Raw genomic sequence first — 20,482 nt, 5'->3', positions numbered from 1 at the left:
TGTTCTTTCCTCTCTTAATAGTAACTAACTGTATTCGTTAACATATTGATTTCATTTTCTACTAATTCTATCCATTATATGTATGTATATTAATTACTAATTCGGCATCTATTTTACTTAGCTGATGAGGTTTCCTCTGTAGCTGAGCAGTTTTAGATTTCGACGATTAACAACCACAACTACTCGGCATGAACCAGATTAGCCTGGTTTCCTCTGTAGCTGAGCAGTTTTGGATTTCGACGATTAACAACCACAACTACTCGGCATGAACCGGATTAGCCTGGTTTCATTCAACTTCCATAAAAAAAATATAAAAAAAAACAAAAACTCTCCGTTCTGAACACTTTTTGTTCACAAGAAAATTTTTATAAAATGCTCCATTTACTTGATGGGATCATTTAAAATGATAGTAATAAATAAAAGTTTAAAAAACTAAATAAAACACGCTTTTATAGCTAACCGAACTAAAAAGTAGAAAATAATTTTCAATTAAAAAGAATATAAACTCTTTTCATATCATTTCATATCTTTCCTCTCAGATAGTTGCCAATAGAATGATTGCACCATACAATATCAAGCACCCCACGCTTTTTAATGTGAATTAAATTATTCTGTTAATAACTTAAATTTCATTATAATTTTATTTTGAGGTGATTAACTATAAATGATTGTTTGATATTCTACTACTGTTATATAAACTCTTTTTAATTGAAAATTATTATCTACTTTTTAGTTCGGTTAGCTATAAAAGCGTGTTTTTTTAGTTTTTTTTTAACTATTATTTATTTTTATTTTTTAGTTCAAGTAATTTTAAAAGATTTTGCCGAGAGTGATGAAACCTCGAAACGCCAGCGGTCCATGGATGAATCCAACCCCACGGCACCGAAAAGGGCCAAGACGCAGGGAGGCTGGACGCGGTCTTTCGCTGAAATTTCCAAGGGTCGGCAGATCATTGGCATTATAGACGAGAGCAGCGAAGATGGCAGGATCCCGAAACAACAGTGGAAGTGGATCGAGGTCGGGCTCGCTACGGTGGCCGTTGAGGTTAAGAAAGGCAACCCTGGTCCACCGCCATCTTTCACCGATGCAGGGTAGTTCCAGGCAATGCCAAGCTAATTAGCTGTGACGACGCCAGGTCGGCAAACCTCTATAGGGCCGCCGTCACGCTGAGAGGGGTGATATAACCGGGCGCGCGCCTCAAGGTAGTGGAGGCGCGTGATATCCCCTCACGACCAAGGGCTAGAGCCTGGGTTCCAGTGACGCCAATGGACCCAGCTGACATCCTGGAGCTGCTCCAGCAGTACAACCCGCCAGAGGTTTGGAAGTCAACCCGGATAAAACCGAACTTGTCCTCTTCACGAGGAGGTACAAAGTACCAAATCTTACACCGCCAAGAATTGGAGGTACGTTCTTAGCGTTTAGCGATCAAGTCAAGTATTTGGGAGTCATTCTGGATAGGAAGCTATTATGGAGTGACCATATAGTGAAGCGATCCAAGAAGGCAGCAGCAGAGCTGTTTACCTGCAAGAGGGCAATTGGCACGTCCTGGGGATTCTCCCCTAAGGTGACCTACTGGATTTACACAGCCATTGTGCGCCCGATTCTTCTTTATGATGCCTTGGTCTGGTGGCATGCACTAGCTAACAGTACGTATCTTAAAATGCTTCAAAAGGTGCAACGGAGTTCGGAGCTCTGCATTACCGGGGCTCTCGGCTCCACTCCAGATTCCGTTACATACATACATGGATACATAGATAGATACAGGCCAAGCTAATAAAAGCGTGTTAAAAAGGGCTCCAGTATGCTCTTTCTTAGATGTGCCATGCATCCACTTCTATCATTAATAGAGGAATGCGTTTTTCGCATTACGTGCAAGGTTTGAAATCTATGGCCATTTGTGGTGGTCATAAGTTCAATTGACCTTATGTCCATTAACCTTATTATTATTATTATTTATTTATTATTACGGCAATTTAAGCCTAAAACTTAGATTATTACAAATTATAAATATATTTTAATAATAATAGGATTTCTAGCGTTTGGGGTGTCGGAATGCATGAGATTCCGATCAGCACGGGAACTGGTGGTCGCAACGGGCGAGTCTTGGAGTCATCTCATTGGGAGGTTGGAAGGACGTGTTCTCAACCCTGCCCTACTCCAAGACGTATGATTACACAGTTTTATTATTTATGCTGTCGGAATGCATTTGATTCCGGTCAACCCAAAAGCTAGCAGCTCAGCAGAACGAGCCACTCTTATCGGACGGTTGGAAAGGACGCGTTTCCAATCATCCCTGTACCAGCTTTTATGTAAACACAACCAACTATAATATATGATTGTTGTAGGAATATACTGATTCACATGAACACTCCAACTGTTTGTCTGGGACGATATTTTCAGGAATTCTTTCCCAATTTTATTGCGAGCGATATATGTTTTTGACCTGATGCATAAGGTTCCTCTGTGTCTATTTGGATTGCCATGTACGCTCAAGGATCAGTAACATGAAATACAGATACAAAATATTTTATCTTATTTGACGGGTTTTGCAATATTCTAATAAACTTTTTTTGAAGGTGTTTAAGTTTTCACAATTTTTAACATGATTAGGTAGTTCATTAAAACATTTCTGGCCTTTGTAAAATATATTTTACTTGTCCACTTCTGTTTTGAGAAGAGGTAATCTAAAATTATTATTTTCCCTGATTATGTAAGAATGGGTTTCATTCACATAAACAAGTTTTTCACTTAGGTAGGCTGGTAATTTACCATGCTTGATATAAAATACAAATTTCATACTATGGGAAAATATCAACTGTTTCACACTCAACCAGTTTAGTGCATCAAGCATACTCTTTATGGAAGTGACTTACCTCACTTTCGATATAAATCTCATAGCTTTGTTTTGCATAATTTGTAACCTGTCTACTTGTGTTTCATTGACAATAAAGAATATTGTAGGGCAATATAAGAAGTACGGTTCTATGATGGATCTATATACTTTCAACTTATATTTCTTACTAATAAGTTTACACGATCTCTTCCAACATCCAATTTTTTGCCCATTTTGGCAACAATATAATCAATATGATCCGTAAACCTCAGTTTATTGTCAATCAGGATCCCTAAGTACTTAAATATTTTGACATCCTCAATGCTTGTATTCATTATTTTTAGATCTAAATTAAGTGATTCTTTATTGGTCGTCCTAGATAAAACCATGAACTTAGTTTTGTTAACGTTAAGCTTCAGTTTATTAATGCAAAGCCATCTATACAATGAGTCTAAATCTTCTTGCATTTTGCTCCTTGCTATTGAAATGTCCGTTTCATTTACTTCAAGTAGCGCATCATCTGCAAACAACCTGATTTTACTATACTTCAGTGCTGATGGTATATCGTTTATGTAAATGTTGAACAAGATTGGTGCTAATACCGACCCTTGTGGTAAACCTATGTCCACTTGTGCCTCGGATGAGACTACTGACTCGATGGTTGTTCTTTGTTTCCGGTCTGATAAGAAGCTTCTAAACCACTGCAATTCATTTTCCCTAATACCAATTTATCGAGCATTGTATTTCTATCAATTGTTATGAACGCTCTTTTCAGGTCAATGAAAACTGCTACTATATGTTTTTTTAGGCTCAGCTCTTCTTTCCAGCTAGATATGACGTAATTTAACGCTGTCTCGCAAGAGTGCCTTTCTCGGAAACCGGATTGTCCCTTTATAAGGATTTTATTATTTTCTAAGTAATTAAGCAGTTGATTTTTTATTACAATTTCTAGAATTTTTTCTATGTTCAGCAATGCATTTATCGGCCTTAGTTCTTCTGCCATTATTGAACCTTTTACTTTCCTAATTGGTACTATTGTCAAAATTTTCACATGTCTGGCACTATTCCAGTAGTCATGGATTTGTTTATAGCGGTTGCATAGAAGAAACCCATGTACGATACCGAATCTTTAATTACGCCTTCTGAAAGTAAATCCCCCCCAGTTTTATTTTTGAACCTTTTTGCTACACGTGTAACTTCCTCAACCGTAATTTCTTCGAATTTTAAACACGACCTAGCTGTAAATTGGAAGTCGTTCTGACTTTGAACAACTTCAATTTCCCTGTTTATATCAACAATGGTATCTATAAAGAAGGAGTTCAATGCTTCAGCAATATCGCGAGGTTTACCATATGTCACACCTTTTACGATCACCGTCAAGATCTTTTCTTGTGGCCCCGTTAAGTTTACAGCATGCTTAAGATGCTTTCACATTACCTTGCTATCTGAACTATTGATATCAATATTATTCTCCATGTATTTAATCTTTTTAAATTTGATTAGTTTTTTGTAGTACTTCGCGACCATTTTATATTCAGTATAGTCACCCGTTGCTCTAGCTTGTGAGTGCAACCGGTATTTTAGTTTATTCAATTCTGTCAATTCTTCGTCATACCATTTATTTCTTAACTTTACCGTACTGTTTTTTTCAAACGTTAGTACTCGCATACAATCTAGTAAACGAGTATTTATATAGTTGACCATGTCGATGACATTCTTATTAAACTGAGATCGCAATTCCTCAGTAGAGTGGTCAAGTTATCGGCAGAATAATTCTCCCAGGATGTTGATGAAATGACTCTTCGTAACGGGTTTCAATTACTTACTTTTATAGCAAATGAAATAGTTTCGTGATCGGATATTCTGTGGTCTTCAAGATTTACACAAGACAGTATATCAGCCTTTGCATATAATAAATCTATTTTTGTTTGAGAATTTTCCGCGACTTTTGTATTGAAATTTATTTTTTGTTTCATTGCGCTACGTGCACAAATTTCATTCAGTTTGTAGCTACGCGAAGAGTTAATATTTAAGTTTATATTGAAATCTCCAACTAGAAGAGAATTCGTACCTGATTCTAATACTTCTGATAAAATACTCTCTACGTGATTTAAAAATTCACTGTCACTAGAACTTGGGGAATGGTGCAACACACCTATTTGCCACTTAATGTCCACTTGTTTTAATTTTATTATAGCACACCATACATTTCTATCAATTGATCGATTAAACCTGACTTTGTACTTGATTTCCATTTTCAGTAACAAAACGACCCCTCCCGTATGTCTACTATTGGAGTCGCAGCGAATTAATGTATACGGTGCAATTTTAATTTCAGAATCAAGAATATCTGAAGTTATACGTGTTTCTGAGCATAAAACAATGTCCGGATCCACTTCTTCTATAATTTTTTCGAGCTCTGCTTTATCTGCTAACAAACTACAAATATTCAAGTAGACACATTCCAAATCAAAAACATTTATTACTGGGCTTGTACGCCTTGGTTGCTAAAAACCAACTCGTTGTTTTTCCAGTTTAAGCTTCCTTTGATAAGCTGGGCAGTCATGGCTCATTATGCTATGGTCTATATTGAGTTTAAAACCTAACTGATTATTGGCATCTACGCAATTACCACATTTATTAATGGGCATGCTCTCCTGGCAGTTTTCTGCCTCATGTTCTCCCAGATATTTACTACATCTCTGTTTCAGAGTGCAATTGGCAGCTATGTGGTTAAACCCTAAACATTTGTAGCACCTTTTTACAGTTTGACCGTAATAAACGGGGCAGCGATCCCATCCAACATTAATTTTCTTATGTGTCAGGATGGCCTCATAATATGTATGCTCTATTATGCACGGCCACCGTGATGTGATGGTAGCGTGCTCCGCCTACCACACCGTATGCCCTGGGTTCGCACCCCGGGCAAAGCAACATCAAAATTTTAGAAATAAGGTTTTTAAATTAGAAGAAATTTTTTCTAAGCGGGGTCGCCCCTCGGCAGTGTTTGGCAAGCGCTCCGGGTGTATTTCTGCCATGAAAAGCTCTCAGTGAAAACTCATCTGCCTTGCAGATGCCGTTCGGAGTCGGCATAAAACATTTAGGTCCCGTCCGGCCAATTTGTAGGGAAAATCAAGAGGAGCACGACGCAAATTGGAAGAGAAGCTCGGCCTTAGATCTCTTCCGAGGTTATCGCGCCTTACATTTATTTTTATTTTATTTCTATAACTGCATTAATATGTTGTCCTCTATTTTCTTTTTTAGCGCGTTTAATTGTAATACATTTCATATTAGCTTCCCTCAGTGTATCATTCTGCGCAAGGATCCGGCTAACTATTTCGCTCTCGATATGCTCTGCACTAATATTAGCTACCACAACTCTAGGAAAATATATTACAATATATAATATTAATATTATACACATTTTTATCCAACTTTTCTGTTAGCGTATCTCTAATTTTGTCCTTGTCGCCTGCTGTATTAGCGCTTATAATTATCGTGCCATTATTTTTGTTTTGTACCCTTCCTATATTTAGATGGGATGGATCTATTTTGTTTAAATCCGTTTTTTTTTTCTCAATGGCTTGTTTCACTTTGGGCTTAATAACAATTGGAGGGATGCCTTTTTTAACAGTGGCATATGTAGAAACATTTCCACCATCAAAACCTTTATTCTGATTTGCAGCCTTCTTAACCTCTTTTATAATTTCCACTTTCTGTTTCATTAGGGATATTAGCAACCTTTTTAACTTCATTAATAATTTCATTCTTTTGCTTAGTGAACGCCTCATTCGATATACTAACTTTACTTAGTTTATCCTTATTTTCTAAGCACAAGCATTCTATTTTTTTCATTAACTCTAGTATTTCTGAGTTCACCTTATAGATTTTTTCTACTATTATTTTCGCCTCTCTTTCGTTGTGAGTTATGGAAGCGCTTATTTCCCTTATATGTTCACTCAACATTTTTTCAATTTCGCTTTTTTGCTTTTTCAAATTCATTTTGTTTACCTCTGAAATAGCCAAGATTTCCCTTAAAGCCTCATCAACATTGGAAACATAAATCATCATACAACCTTGCAAACAATTAAGGCCATACCACACACACCCTCACATCTTACACCTGTTTCCCCTCTTATTTTTTTGCGACATTTCCCGCACTCTTCCATTTTCTGCTTAACAGTTACACAAAACTGCACAAGCAAAATATATTTTCACCTTTTTATTTAAATTAAATATAATTGAATCTCACAAGAAAGGCACTTTATTAATGCTGGTACATCACCTGTCACTACTTTGCTAGTTTCACCAATTTTTAGCGCTTATCAAAGCACACAGACTTTATAATGTTTTTTCTATTTACGAGCTCCAAACACCATCGAGCCTTGATACGTGTGCAAAGTTTCAATCAAACTTATGGCCATTCAAAGTGGTAATAAGGCCAATTGACCTTATGGCCGTTGACCTTATATCACCACACCATCACCTTAATGCATTGTCATCGAGCCTTGATACGTATGCAAAGTTTCAAATTAATCAGACTTCTAGAAACCGGTGAAAATTAAGCTCAAAGATTCCGTTACATACAGGCCAAGCTAATAAAAGCGTGTTAATAAAAAACTTGAATCCTTCATGTCCTTTAATTGGTTGTGCTAAAACGTACATTAAGATCATAATTTTGTTGTTTGGTTTATACCATGAAAACAACTTCTTAGTACTGAGAATAAGTACGTATATTTTTCTGAAAAAAAAAACTTATGGTCATTCAAAGTGGTAATAACGCCAATTGACCTTATGGACGTTGACCTTATGTCACCACACCATCACATTAATGCATTGTCATCGGCCCTTGATACGTATGCAAAGTTTCAATCAAACTTATGGCCATTCAAAGTGGTAATAAGGCCAATTGACCTTATGGCCATTGACCTTATGTCACCACACCATCATATTAATGCATTGTCCTTGATCCTTGATACGTGTGCAAAGTTTCAATCAAACTTATGGCTATTCAAAGTGGTAATAAGGCCAATTGACCTTATGGCCGTTGACCTTATGTCACCACACCATCACATTAATGCATTGTCATCGGCCCTTGATACGTATGCAAAGTTTCAAATTAATCAGACTTCTAGAAACCGGTGAAAATTAAGCTCAAAGATTCCGTTACATACAGGCCAAGCTAATAAAAGCGTGTTAATAAAAAACTTGAATCCTTCATGTCCTTTAATTGGTTGTGCTAAAACGTACATTAAGATCATAATTTTCTTGTTTGGTTTATACCATGAAAACAACTTCTTAGTACTGAGAATAAGTACGTATATTTTTCTGAAAAAAAAAGTTGGGGAACCGGTTAAGCAGAATTAATCTGTACGGTGGGGCCGGCAGTAAGCAAAAAAATTGCTAAAGTAATACTGGGGGAGTGCTTAGACTTAAATTGTTCAATTTAAGGGTGAAGTTTGTGAAACAAATTTACAAAACCCTTTCCCCACTCTTGGCAGTGGACATGTTTGTGTTCTTTTCTGGAATAAATATTGCACGATTTTCGCAGCTCTCCCGAAAGTTTTCGTCCTCATTTAATAAAATACTGCCCGAAAAAGCATCATTTTGTACAAATTTAGTGATCGTTACATTATTAAATAGTAACAATAAGAAAGAAAGGAAATCCCCATTAGATAGGCTTGCAGAAACTTTGCCAAACATGCGCTCATTTCCTACTGGTGTGCTTGGTGTGTAAAATTATTTGAATACATTTTTTATTTTTATTTGACAATTGCCTAAACATGCATGCCAACGATGTAAATTCAGAGACTTCACCTTTAATACAAATTCTAGCATTTTCGGGACTCCAGATTTCTTAAGAAACATGAAGTGCCGTCAGATAACCGCTTTTTAGAGCTTACCTAATTCAATACCAATTTAGCATGCGCACATTCATATACATACGAATACATACAAACCTCTAGTAGTAGTACTTTTTTGAATGTAGGAATACTTTTTGAAGTTTTTGAATGTTGCTTAGTATTAAAAGCAGAACATACACATAAGTAGGATGTTATGAAATTTCTTTAATTTATGAGATCACAATGGTTCTCAAGAAATTATGGTCTTATTATACAATGTATTATATTTTTTTCAAAATATGTGATTGTTAGTTTGAACTGAAAATATTATGCAACGAAGTTTGAAGCCTATTTATTTCTGAATTAATTTTAACCCTTATGATTTGATGCATAAAAAGTTATCCCAAATAATATTGTGCACTTTCGTAGGTTAAGTTTTTGAAATTTAAATAATATTTAATCCCGGTATTAATTACAATACAAGATCCTGAAAATCCCGGGGTTCCGAAATTATAAAATATTGACATCCCTAATTAAGGTGAAGTTTTAGAATTTGTTGGCATATTCATGAACCCATTTGAAGGCACATGTTGCTATTATTCGGAAACTAGAAAAAATTATCTAAAACACTAGTTCTCGAGACCTCACAAACCTATACGGTGAGTACGTATACGTATATATATTTTACTAATAACATAAAAACCATTAAAAGTGCAAGAAACTTTTTTTATGAAAAAAGAGCATTTAAAACAAACAACGTAAATAAAGAATAAGAGATAAGTAAGATCCATGGTTCTTAGCGAGTAGGTACAGTTTAGACATTTTGCAGTAAAGTAAATAGTTTACTATTATAAGTTTTTTATTAAATAAATAATTTTCTTGCCGGCTTGAGGTCCAATTTTGTAAATAAAATTTTTCAAAAATTGTTGAGTTTTTTTCTTCAATATATTTCGGTTACCTACTGTAACCGTCTTCAGGATTAACTATAACAATATAAAGAAACATAAACAAAATAAAAATAACAATTGACATCAAAACAAACATTCATAAAAAACATTATTTACATGCATTATTTTGCGCGTCTTCACTGCTTAACGCGGAGTTTTGTACTGTCCGTCTGTTTGTTATCAAATGTCTGTAGGAGCTCGCGCAATTATCGATGTCCGTCTTGTAGTTCATTCTTATGCTGGTCGGTGTGTTAATTATATGCAGCATTTCCAGTGTAAATCTTTTGTTATAATTGGTTTCTTGTTGGAGTATCGTCGTTTTATCAAAGTCTGGAAAATGGTTCTTCGTTGCACAGTGTGTCATTAATGCTGTTTTTTGGTTAATAGTTTCATGACAATATTTAAAATCGGATTTATGTTGCGCTAGTCGAGATTTTTATTTTGCTTTCGTTGTTCCCACATATAAGTTATTGCATGATTCTGTTTTGTTTCCATTACAAGGGATTTTATAGACAATATTACTTTTTTCTGTTTTAGGAATTTCGGATTTCGTTTTGTTAAAAATATTTTTCAATGTGTTTATTGGTTTGTGAGCTATCTTCACTTTTTCTCTATTATAGCAATCTGATTTTTCTAGACGCTCTGACAATTTTGGTACATATGGTAGCGATTTGAATATTTTTGTTTTTTCGGATTCACGTTGACTCGTCTGTGATAAACTTCTTTTTATTAAGGTTTTGATAACATTGTCAGGAAAGTCATTCCTTTTTAATATTAATTTAATTTCTTCTTTTTTTTCCTTGTGGCAAGTGTCGTCTGATATTTGTAACATACGTCGTATACAGCCCATTGCTGTATTCATTATCATCTTTTTTGGATGTTTTGAATAAAAATTGATGATTCGTCCGGTAGATGTTGATTTCTTATACCACTTCGAGTTCTGTTGTGAATTTTATATTTTTGTCAAATGAATTTAATGCGTCAAGTGTACTTTTTACGTCATTTTTATTTATAATAGCGAATAGATCGTCCACATATTTGGTAATGCATCTTGGTGTTCTAGTCAATTTTGCAGTTGTATTTTCCAATAATTCCTCCATTACGATATCTGCAATCACTGGTGAAGTCGGCGATCCCATCGGTAATCCTTTTAGTTGTGTGTATATTGTCTCTTTAAACTTAAAATATCTGTTTTCTTCTATACAGAATTTTAATACTTCCATAAATAGTTTCTTTGGCATTTTCGTATGTTTTTCTAATATCGTCCATTTTCTTATTATAATGTCAAGTGCTAGCTGTGTGGGTATACTGGGGAATAGGGAAATTACGTCAAAAGATATAAGTTTTTCATCGTCACAAAATATATGAGTTATTTATATTTTCTTTAAACTCTAGCGAATTTTTAATATTATATATGGAGTTCGTCATGACGTTTTTTAATATGTCGGCAATGTATTTACATAGGCCGTGTGATGGTGACCCAATCCCAGAGCAAATCGGCCGAAGTGGTGTTCCTTCCTTGTGTGTTTTCGGAAGTCCATAAATTCGTGGGGATAGTGCCGTGGTCGTGGTTAACTTATTTCTTTCGGCCTTTGAAATTAGGTCCAATTTGAAAAGCTTATCAACTAAGCTATTGTTTTTGCTTTGTAGCCTCGATGTGGGGTCCTGTCTTTGTTCTCTATACATTGTCAAGTCATTTAATACATCTTTCATTTTATTTTCATAATCACACATATACATTGCTACTGTTTGGTTTCCCTTGTCCGATGTTAAAATACGAATATTATTATTTTTGCTCAGAAAATTCCGCGTCCGCTTCACTGTATCCGATATTGCACGATCTATTGCACTTGGTTTATTTGTTGTTGTGTGATGTTTTATTAGCTGTGATAATTTAGTTCGCGCTTCTTCTTGTTCTTCCTTTGTTTTAATAGTTTGTATGAGATCCTCACCATCCGCGATATATTGGAATAATGGAAATCTCTCATTTTCTATCGGCAGCGCAAACTTTGGACCTTTTGTTATCAGAGTTTTTATATCTGGGGGGAATTCAACGTTTGTTTTGTTTACAAACCACTCTTTGCTCTTTTTGTTGTCGACGAGTATGTTATTTTGTTTGCTTCGTAGTTTCTCGTGCTTTGATTCCTGTTTCTTCTTCAATGTTTTGGTAAGTTGGTTGGCGGCATTTTCTTCTCTTTTCACAAATTCGTCGAAATCATGTTCGCTCAGCTTCTTCTTTAGCTTTTTTGTTGCATATTCCATTTTTTCTTGTTGCCGTTTTAATGTGTTGTGTTTCTGTTTTATAAGTAGGCTTAGAATTTTCAAGTGGTAGTTGTATGTGTGTCTGTCTAATGTCTTATCTATATCTGTGTGTCTGTCACCGTCCTATGCAAATAATTTATCACTTCTAGTTGAATTTCTTATAAAATTAGGAACTAATTTGGATTTTCTACACTTTACCAAACATTTTATACTACATTTAAGTTTTGTTACTTTTTTTACAGTTAATTGAAATTTGTTTATAGTTGCCTTCTCGTTGCCATAGCTTCTTTTTATTTCTGCATATCCCATTTTACTGTTGTATGCGTTCGGCGTGCCTTTCGTATTGTACATTATAAGTTTTTAACGACCTTTCTTTTTTAAATAAATAATTTTCTTGCCGGCTTGAGGTCCAATTTTGTAAATAAAATTTTTCAAAAATTTTTGAGTTTTTTTCTTCAATATCTTTCGGTTACCTACTGTAACCGTCTTCAGGATTAACTATAACAATATAAAGAAACATAAACAAAATAAAAATAACAATTGACATCAAAACAAACATTCATAAAAAACATTATTTACATACATAGTTTACACCCAAAGCGCACTTAAATAAATTGCTCGATATCACGCCGATTTTCACACATTTTTATATAACTAAATGTGCCATATGTTGGGCATAATATGGGCAAATGATGTAGAATTATGGATATATATATTTTACTTTATTCTACCCACGATAATAAGGTGATTGGTTTCATCTGTCACTCTGCATCGTAATGGCATGAACTAATCGAGATAAATAAAGTTTACATGTATCAAAATTATCACGGGGAAACCCGATATTGGAAACAGGTGGGTAGTAAACTTACTGTAGACAACTTTTTCTTTTCAAATTTGTACCATGAGAAGGTAAGTATCATTTTTCTAAATTTAAAAATGCTTCTGCTTACTGAAAGAGTCTTTCGCATTTGTGAAAGCAACATATTATTCAACCGTTATCTTTCAAAATTAAGGTTAAAATAAAAAATTTATGAGTGGGGTATCTGGGGTTCAGAGCTGTAAAATCTTACGTTCGCGATTTGTATTATTTGGGTGGTTTTGCACTTTGTCAAATACAATTTCCCAAAAAAAATTTGATAAGCATTTATTTTCCATTTAGCTTAACTTTTTTAAAGCTGTGAAAGCGACTTTAAAGGGCTCCTTCGAAAAAAGCGAGCAAATTTTGTTAAGAAAACTTAACAAAATGAATCCCCAAATATGCTCCGCGGGTTAATTAAATAAGCCCAAGTAAAAAAGTCACTATATCAGCAACTCCAATAAAAAATTTAATATGAAAGACAGGAATGTTCAACTTGCCAGAATAATACTTTTTTTTTCAATATAACTGGACATTTTTAAAATTGTCATGCTTAATGCTCTGAGCAAGTTGTTTTAACCATTCTCACGCTAATTATCTTCATAAAAACTTTTTCAACCAATTTTTAAAACTAAACTTTCATAAAAAGGAAAGAAAAATTTTTTCGTACTATTTTAGGTACTATTTGCGCATTTTTGTAGTAAGTGATTGGTACTGAATGCATGACTTCACACACCAAAAATGTGAAATCACCTGAGTGCACTCATTGATTTCAGTATATTTATTTCTGCAGTCTGATTTAACATTCTTTTCAATTGCATGTGGTGCTGAATGAAATCCTTATTTCTCTGCATTATTGCAGAATTAAAAAAATGAAAGCATAATTCTCGTAGGCAGAAAAAATTGTGAAATACTGATTGTAGAAAAGCTCTAATTTCAAAAAGCAAATGATTTCATTCTTCATCAGCTCTGCTTCTGTCAAACATTTTTTCATTGAAATTCTAAACTTTTTAACTGAGATACGACTTTAATAAATACTTCTCCGAGAAACGGTCTTATTAACAGCATGTCTGAGGTACGCTGTTTTAACAAAACATTTATGTTACGACCTTTATATAAGGATAGGTTGAAATATAACTGTGTTTTAAAAAACAATAATATAAATGCGAATAAAAGGCTATAATTGTGTAGCTATGTTCATCAAAACTTGCATTGAAACTGCACACTTCAGTAATAAATGCACAAAAATGCAGCTTATTGAAAACAGGATCAAAAATCATACAAATTATGAGGGTAAAACCCCAATTGAAGTGGAATTTTCAGTTTCAGTTCAGTAATGTACGGATGAATATATATATTGCAAAAAAGATCAGCTAGAATTTCCATTCCAACAGATTTACAACTGGGAAAAGACTTCAAACGTAATGGGTTCCCAGTATCGGTGCCATTTTTAGCAACCCATCGTTCGTTAAGAAGCATTGTGTTACATATGCCGGACATCAATAGTATCATAACTCAAAACACGATTTTTAATATAAAATTAATGGTTAGAAAAAAATAAAAGAAATAGCTATAATGTCAGCCAGTATGTTTAATTCTTTTCAGCTTTTTCTGTATAATGAATCATAACAGTTTAATAAACAGATTAATTTAAAAGTCGTTTATAACTAATTTAAATATACGAGTGTAGATATACTGGCGTATTACTGTGGTTAGATTTCGAAAACCGCCACGCAATCATCGCTAGCCAATCTCGTAATGTGCTCAGTTAATATACTAATTTGTTTGTATATTTTTAATTTCGTGTTCAATTTTACCTAATTTTTAAAAATTAATGAGCTTGCAACCAGTCAATAATTGTTATTTATGTTATTAGGGAATAATTGGAAAAAAAACTTTTAGGCTGGCGACAGAGTGGACGCGAGGAGTGTTGCTTTAATAAAAAGATAGAAAGCTAAGAAATCGATTTTTTATGAAAAATTGTAAAAGATATCACAGTTCTAGAAACGTTTCAAGATTGTAAAATATATGAAAAAAAACTTTGCTTCTCGTCTAGCATAGTTTATAGCGAGCATACTGCCGTCATCCTTAATGGTATATTGCGATGGTACAATTTCGAAAGGCGGCACGTAATCATGGCTAAGCTATTTAGTCTTGTTTTTGCAAAGGTTTCACCGAGATCCGAACCAAGAATAACTTGGCACAAAACTTGCAAAGCCTAACTTGGTGATTGTATTTTTTCTCGCTTACTCAGTTTCTCCTTCAGAGGAGGACGAAGACGTCACGTGTTGGAGGGGGACAAACAGCCCAATGGTGCTGCGTGCCTTACAGATAAACCTCCAACACAGTAAAGTAGCGTCGAGAGAAGTCCTCCTACCTCTTAAGGAGGCGCTGATCCAGCAGCCGTGGTTCTCACCGGGACGAAAGGTTCCTGAGCTCAGCGCGCGCAGTTTTGACGTTTGTTATGCGCAAAGAGAAGGAAGGATGCGACCTGCGGTGGCCGTCGATATATAATATTCAACAAGGTAAGTGTACCTACACATTAGTCCAACATCAAGCAATGTTTTTGATATTACATTGAGCTCTGAACGTGATATATCAAGGCATGATTGGATGGTTCTTACTAGACCATCCTTCTCCGACCATGCATATATCAGCTTTGGCCTCCCCCTAAAGAGGGTAGTGAAGGGAGGAACCTTTAGAAACCCTAGGTCAGCGAACTGGATGAAATTCCAGAAACAAAAGTGGGACAACCCACAGAGGTTGCCAATGTGGAGGAACTTGATGATTTCAATGATTTCCTAACAAGGACGCTTATGATTGCGTATAACAGAGCTTGCCCTTTAAGAAGATTCAGAGGAAAGCAAAGCCGCAATGGTGGAGCAATGATCTGAGTCTTCTTCGAAAATAAGTAAAAAAAAATGTTTAAGCTAGCAAAGACTGCGGAAAGCGAATCATTACCGGATCCCTGAAAACATCCCCACGGCATCACTGTATGCCATTCTGCACATTCTACCTGTAGACCTAGTAGCAAAGAACATAGCGTTACAAATTGCAACTAGGCTCAGTGCCTCTGGGCAACTTGAGCGCAGACCATATGTATAGCAGAGACCGAATACTCAAAACTAATACAGTTGTACAGTTCATTATAGCGCGAGCACCAATTGCGAAGAGGGCTATATTTGGCAAAACTATGCCGGAAAATGGGTAAATGAAAGAGTACATAGTGTCTCGAAGTTCTCGCAGGAATAGAAAAATTTAGTCTGCTCACAAGGTCAGTGGAGTTTATCTCATCCATAATCAGTTTATGAAGGAACATTACCTCGATTAATGTTCTTCTATTCTCTAAAGTTGGCAAACTAATGAGAATAAGTATATTTCTATATGGCGGAAGATGAAGACTTGATTCCCAGTTAACGCCACGTAAATTGGATCTATATGATTTTTATATCCCGGAGGCCAAATACACGAACAATAATCAAGTATTGGGCATATCAATGATGTTTAAAGGGTCTTGGTTAGATAAGGATAATCAAGGTCTTCAGTCCATCTTTTAGTAAATCCGGGTACACCCGATGCTTTGTTCATGATAGATGAATATGCATGTTAAAGCGCAGTTTCACCCCAAAAATAACACCTAGATCACATACTACAGATATACGCTCCAAGAGAGCTGCATCTGGCATATAGGATTTTAAAACCGGGCTAACTCTGTGAAATGTCATCAGCTTACATCTCCAGCAGTTCAGAACTGCTTGAAGTAGATCCAAACGGGAAAAGTCCGAAGGCAAGTAAGTGCAGCATATTTTTACATCACCTGCATGCATTAGACACGGGAATGCGAAATAACCTTAGGTAAGTCATTTATGAAGAGGATAAAAAGTAATGGACCCAAACGGCTGCCTTGAGGCACACCAGAAGTCACTTCTATCAACTCAGAGATACTGTTTTTGAACATAACTCGCTGAGTTCTATTTTCGAGACAGCTACGAAGCCAAAGTAATAAATTCCTCGGAAAACACAGTAAGTCAAGTTTACGAGTTAAAAGCTCATGACTAACAGAGTCAAATTCTTTGCTGAAGTCGGTATGAATAACATTGGATTGGTTATTGGATAAAAATCCGTCCATAACTAGAGAAGTGAACTCAAACAAGTTGGTTGTGGTTGATCTTCTACGCACAAAACAATGTTGGCTAGGTGATAATGAAGAACTACATATATATTGAATTTGGCAGGTGATTATCTTTTCAAACATTTTTGGAATAGCCGCAAGTTTAGCTATGTCCCTGTAGTTCTCAATATTGGAGTTGATTGAAGGGAACAACGAAGATTCCAGAGATAGTGTAAATAATTTAAGGATCTCCTGGGATAAATTGACAGTGCAGAACTTTAGCACACAACTAGGAACACAAACTGTACCCGGAGAAAAAATAGGTTTCAACTCCAGAAGACTCTTCAGAACAGTATCTGTGTCTATGGCAGGATCTATAATACAATTAGAACTGTTAAGGGGACGGATAGAGATCTGATTGAAAAAGTTCAGATGAATAGGTCGACTTAAAGTATTCAGCAAATAAGTTGGCAATATCAACATCAGACCTTACGTGATTACATCCATAGGAAAAAGCAGACGAAAATCCATAAGTTTTTCTCTTCGAATTGATAAAACTATAGAATTGTTTCGGGTTGATAAAAAATTTAAGCTTACACCGGTTTAACATTTATAGCACTGCTGATTAAGACGATGAAAATTTGATTTAGCAACTAAATATTTATAAAAATCGGAGCTTCATCCTGATATTTTAAATCGTTTGTATAGCCTAGATTTAATGTTATATAGTCTCACTAGATGTCTTGAGAACCACGGGGGTTTGAGGAGTGTAAGTGTTAAGATAGGCGATGCATTAACAGTTGTATGTAGCTGTGGACCTTGTAGAGGAGAGTTTAGAGGGGGGCCGTACACTCTGTATGCGAGCCAGAAGGCAACGGCGAGAGAGTGCATAGATCAAGTACATATGGAGCTTAGGATCGTTGTTGCTTTTTGGGGGCAAAGTAGACGATCTCGCTGCAGCTTTGAGCGCACCAATTTCGGCAGTCAACACACCAATACTAGATGTTTGGTTACAACAAATTAAGTTTGTTATTCCATCTATCTGGGTGAAAACATCCCTTGGAAATCTTAACAGGCGCATTAACAAACTCCGGACACATGTAGCGTATATGATAATTTGTTTTGATCAGCTTGACGTCATATTCAGTGATGATGCCCTCACAACACGCACGATGGAAGCGGTTTTTACAGAAGCCACTACACGGCACACTTGTATTGTCAGTATGACCAAACCCCTTATCACATTTTCCGCAAAGTTCATCCATAATTAAATTGAGAGCAAAAACTCGAAAACAAATACAAACACAAATTAAAAACGAAAACAAAGCGGTCAAGTCGAAAACACTTCTGCATACCACGAATGCTTTTTGCATTTTTTTATATTGACAACCAAGCAGCAATTAAGGTCATAATCTCGCCAAGCGCATCATCTAAACGATTGTTAGAGTGTAAGCAATCCCTGGGAAGAATCCGGACAGGGAAAGGCATACATCTATATTGGTTCCCAGGGCATATGGGAATAGATGGGAATGAAAAAGGGGATAAACTAGCTAAAAAGGGCGCATCCCTTACGGCGTGCTAAAGTTTCGAAGATTATGTGCAGGTCTTACAACCTTAGACTAAGGAAGTTGCTTCTATTATTAAAAAGAGAGGACTTTTTTTGCGTGAGGGCTGAAAAATGCCTAATGCACCATAATTGCAGCCGTCGCAGGAACCGTGTGTCCGTAGACTAAAACCAGCCCCGTTTTGGAACCGTTGGCCACCCCGGTACCGCTTTCGCATTACTTCAGGGTGGCGTTCCATATTTCTAATTTTTTAAGAGCCTACTGTTGTCCCTGGGTCTAGATTCCCGCGATTTGCTCTGAGTGTCGATTTATTCGCCACTGCTTCGCCTGCAGACTTATGGCAGGTATTCTGACTAGACACTGCCCTCTGGCGTCACATGCCTTTAAATTAGGCTTGGTCATTACTTTTGATAGGGGTTTTCAGTTTGATCGTTAGATAAACTTCTGGTAACACTACGGACTCATTGAGTTTATGTGAGGTCCTCAAGGACCGGCCAGTCCAACCTAACCTAACCTAACCTCAGTTTCGCCCATTGTTATGCGAACAGTAGATAGGTATTCTGTGCCTTTAATAGATTGTGCAGATCATGATAATTTGTTTGTTTAAATACTTTTTATTTAGGAAGAAGCTATTTTAATGGTGTGTTCAGTTTTACTGAGCTTTTAAGAATTCATGACAACAACTAAGTATTATTAACTGGTGTTAAACTCATGAGTTCTTAAAAATAGATTTAAGTTTGAAACACCATTGAAACATATAAAAATATATACTATTTTGTTTAGCAAAGTATGTTGAAATATGCCTTACAATACTTTTTTATTATTTTTAGATTTGCCAAGTATTCCGGATTGTTCATTGGCTGCGTTGATACAAATATTGACGCGAGTTTACCCAGTACAAGAAAAGCCTCCAAAAATGGCAATGACTACCAACTTACCAGAGGAAGGACAGCAATGTGAGTAATGCTAGTTTACTGACATCTACCTACTATAAAATTTAAATATTAAAATTCACGAGAGAACTCATGGTGCAAACAGTTATTTCAACTTAAATACATGATATTTAGATTATCGCCCTCAGAAAGCTGTTTAAATTGCATTTTTAAACTACGAATAAATAAAATGTTTTTAACCATAAAATTTTGGTTGGCATAATAATAAATTTATCAACATAACCACTTCAAATTTAATTTTTTTTTAATTTTCTTGTATGTATTTACCGGGTGACGTAAAATCATCAATCGGCTCAAGGACCGAAAGACAACTGAAATGAAATGCATTGTTTAGTTTTTCCACCAATATATTTATGTTAGCAAGCAGTGACAGCATTTTTGAATAATTTCGTCTGAATTAGTAATAAAATTCCTGCATTTAGTAATATTTGGAGTGAAACCTTTCTGTTTTGGCTAAACAATACAACGGCATTTTATAAAATTTTACCAAAGCCCAGTTTAATTAAGTAAGTAAGCAAGTAAGAACCTTGCTTTTGTCGTAACGTTACACACTAAAAATGCACTTATTTGACTATCTGAATAAATTCAAAAATTAAACAGAAAATGTTGAAATCATATAAATCTTAATTTTTAACTGAGATAATGCTCAGAAAAGTAAATAAAAGTGTTTGAATAATGTGACGGGCTTCCTCAATACTGGGGTTTTGTCGGTCGATACAGGGTTCTGAAAATATGGGAGAGAGTGCCTACTCCTTCAGAAAGTAAAAGTGAGTGTGTTCGAATTAATTATATACGTGTACTTATTAAAACTTAAATTCTTTATGGCTACCGTACTGTATTGCCCTATCTAGATAAGAGTAAGTAGAGGTAGAGTCCCTCCGCTTATATCTACGCTCATCTGGAGTAGAGTCCTCCTCCTATAAAAACCAAACTCAAATGAAGTAGAAGCCTTGTTACAGTACTGCATGCCTGCTTGCCACCGTTCCTTGCCACAAAAACAGGCAGTACCGTAACAATGGCGCTCAACGAATATCCCAAATTTTTTCATTTCTTTTATCATGAGTTTTTGTTTCTCGTCCATTTTACTTTTCCTCTTCTTTAATAGATTCTTT

General features: G+C 35.5%; 1 long non-coding RNA gene across 1 annotated transcript in view; it reads left to right on the top strand.

Annotated features, from left to right (window-relative positions):
* Window positions 1–19,602, top strand: part of LOC137234214 (uncharacterized) — an 80,940-nt gene extending 61,338 nt beyond the window's left edge. The window contains exon 2 of the long non-coding RNA XR_010947731.1: window positions 19,248–19,602. This is a non-coding gene — a long non-coding RNA (uncharacterized lncRNA). The remainder of the gene's footprint in view (window positions 1–19,247) is intronic.
* Window positions 19,603–20,482: the final 880 nt, after the last annotated feature.

Source organism: Eurosta solidaginis, chromosome X (genome assembly GCF_040869045.1).
Source record: "Eurosta solidaginis isolate ZX-2024a chromosome X, ASM4086904v1, whole genome shotgun sequence".
In the NCBI taxonomy this organism is placed as follows: Eukaryota; Metazoa; Arthropoda; class Insecta; order Diptera; family Tephritidae; genus Eurosta; species Eurosta solidaginis.
This window is presented reverse-complemented; position numbering and strand designations above follow the sequence as displayed.